This window comes from Eumetopias jubatus, unplaced genomic scaffold (assembly GCF_037043125.1).
Source record: "Eumetopias jubatus isolate StellerSeaLion01/CBP00866 unplaced genomic scaffold, mEumJub1_p1.0 scaffold_9, whole genome shotgun sequence".
In the NCBI taxonomy this organism is placed as follows: domain Eukaryota; kingdom Metazoa; phylum Chordata; class Mammalia; order Carnivora; family Otariidae; genus Eumetopias; species Eumetopias jubatus.
This window is the reverse complement of record NW_028274815.1, coordinates 40,313,357-40,316,003: the sequence shown is the minus strand read 5'-3', so window position 1 is coordinate 40,316,003 and position 2,647 is coordinate 40,313,357. Positions and strand designations below refer to the sequence as shown.

The following is a 2,647-nucleotide window of genomic DNA, read 5'->3' as shown; positions in this document are numbered from 1 at the left end:
TAGGGAGAGGGAGAAGCAGGCTCCCTACTGAGCAAGGAGCCCAACTCGGTACTCAATCCCAGGACCCTGGATTCACGACCTGAGCACAAGGCAGATGCTTAACTGACTGAGCCACCCAGGCATCCCAATAAGTAAATCTTTAAAAACAACAACAACAAAAAGATGGGCTTTCCAGAACAGTGCCCTTACCTTTATACTTGGCAGTCTACAGCTTCTTTGCGTCACTGAAGTTGGAGACAGGTACAAGAATGTTCAACACTGTCTGTAATAACAAAAAGCTGTAAACAAATGACAGCGACCAGGAGGGTGGATAAATACAGGGTCACATATTCACACAAGGGAATGCAATTCATCAATAAAAATGAGTGAATGAGGGGCGCCTGGCTGGTTCTGTCGGTAGAGCGTGTGACTCTTGATCTTGGGGTCATGAGTTCAAGCCCCATGCTGGGTGTAGAGATTACTTAAATAAAATAAATGAACTGAAAAAACAAAAAAGAGTGAACCATATAGCTGCACACAGCACCGTAGATGGGTCTTAAAAACACACAGTTGAGTGAGAAGAAAAGTAAGTCACGGAAGAATATATACGCTGTGATTTCCATAAATGCAAAAACTCCCTCAACTTAAAATATATTGTGTAGGAAAATAAACATGAGGGACAAATCTCTGAAGAAAAAGAAGGGAATGATTAAGTCACAATTCAGGATAGTAGTTACTGCTCGGAGGGAGAGGAAGGGGTGTGACGGGGCGAGTCCACACAAGACCTTCTAAGCACTACTGAAATCAGGTTTTTTAAAAACAGGTTGGTAGGTACATGTGTTCATTTTACTGTGATTAGTTGAATTGTTCATGTACATTAAGTACATTCTTTTGTTAGCATGTACTTTCATAATAAAAGATGGAGTGATTGTTCCCTTTTTTCTCATCTCATCTTTTAAAAGATGGAGTTGTTTCTCTTTTTCATTCTTTGGAGGGTTTTTGGGTGGGGAGAGGAGTAAAAAATGCCTCTCCCCATCTTTATCAATGACTCTTTCCCCAGGGATTTGAATAATTTTCATGCCTAGCTGTGTAAAGATATGGGCCATTATAGAGCTTGGGTTTCCATGTAACATTGAAGAAAAAGTCCCCGGAGAACTGACATCAAGAAGTTTTGTGACTTCCAAGATTGTTTCTTTCTGAAACCCTTGAGAGGAAAATGGCTTTAATTCAGAAAATGGCTCGGACTTCCCAACCTTCGGCAGTAGCTGGCAACTGTCGTCATTCCGTGAGGTCATGTCTTTGTCGACGGCGCAGCTGCTCAGGGACCTGACAGGTCTCACCTGGAGGCTCCCGGTGCAGTGTGCCCAGATCCATTCCAAGCCTCCGTGGGAGGAGCTTGGGACCATGGATGTTGCCGTTGGGCTTGCCTCCTGCATCCTGTGTTTCCTCCTGCCATCGGGCTGGGTCCTGTCACATCTGGAGAGCTACAAGAAGCAGGAGTGAAGGGGGCTGTCCTGTCCCTCACTCTGTGACCTGACCACCCCTGGCCTCTCCTGATCATGTCTGCTGCATCCCTGGGCAGTCTTCCCGGGATCATGTCCTTCAATTACAATGACCTCTTCTGCAGTCATGACCTCTCCATTTCTCCATGGTGACATCCGGGGACCACATATATTGGTTTATAAGGCCCTACTTGGTAGGGCCCTCCTTATAACAATAAAGTCTATTTAAACTTGAAAAAAAATTTCAGAAAATGGCTCAGGCACTTGTCTGGAGGGACAGTAAGGCAGGGTTGCTGCAACAGTGACAAAGGAAGTAGCTAGGGGGACTTCACCTCTGCCTGGGCCTCCGTGACTCCCAGAAAGAGAAGGGGGGGGACAGGTGGTCTAGGTGAGCAGTCGCTGGCCCAAGGTGAGACCTGCTTGAGCAGATACCCAGTGGACCTATGCCCACCTCACACGGCATGATGCCTGCAGGAAGGGTGGATATTTTTTCCCACTCAGGAGCTCCAGATCTGTTCATGCCACAACAAATCTTGAGTTGAGCTGTGAGTGCTCAAAGCCATGGCCCGAAAGAGCCTTCATGTTAGAACTTGGTGGAAAGACAGGGGTAGGGGTGGTGCACATGCCAAGAGAGGTCAGTGGAATCAGGCAGTGCCTGGGAGGGAATTTGGACCTTATCCTGAGCAATGAAGAGCTGTTAAAAGGGTTTAAGCCAGGAAGAGACAGGATAAGATTTGATTGAGAAAGCATGTAATTTTAAAAATGCTGGTAAGACTTCAACAATTTATTTAAAGGAATAAACTGCATTAATCACATCAGCATCTACATCGATTATAATGATGTCCATATGTGGGTAAAATATGCTTTCACTCTGTGAGAGAGGGAAATCCTGATGCACATCAGGAGTCAGAGACACTTTAGGCAGCCCTCTCGGGTCCCCTCCCTCTTCAGAAGCTTCGTACTCTCAATAAACTTTGCTTTGCAAAAAAAAAAAAAAAAAAAAGGATTCAGAGACCCTTTGCCAGACTCTGTGCCCACAACTTACACCCCCCTGAGGCTCCGGGCTCACAGGGTAAGCACTGCCAGTCCAGTTAATGTTAACGCTAAACTGTTCTTGCCAGCAATTAGCAACAATTTCAGCTTCTTTCCTTAGGTTAAGCCCACGT

The 2,647-nt window shown here is 45.7% G+C and overlaps 1 pseudogene; it reads left to right on the top strand.

Moving 5' to 3' along the window:
* Positions 1–1,272: 1,272 nt before the first annotated feature.
* On the top strand, positions 1,273–1,482 carry LOC114223423 (cytochrome c oxidase subunit 8A, mitochondrial pseudogene; annotated as a pseudogene).
* The last annotated feature ends 1,165 nt before the right edge of the window (positions 1,483–2,647 follow it).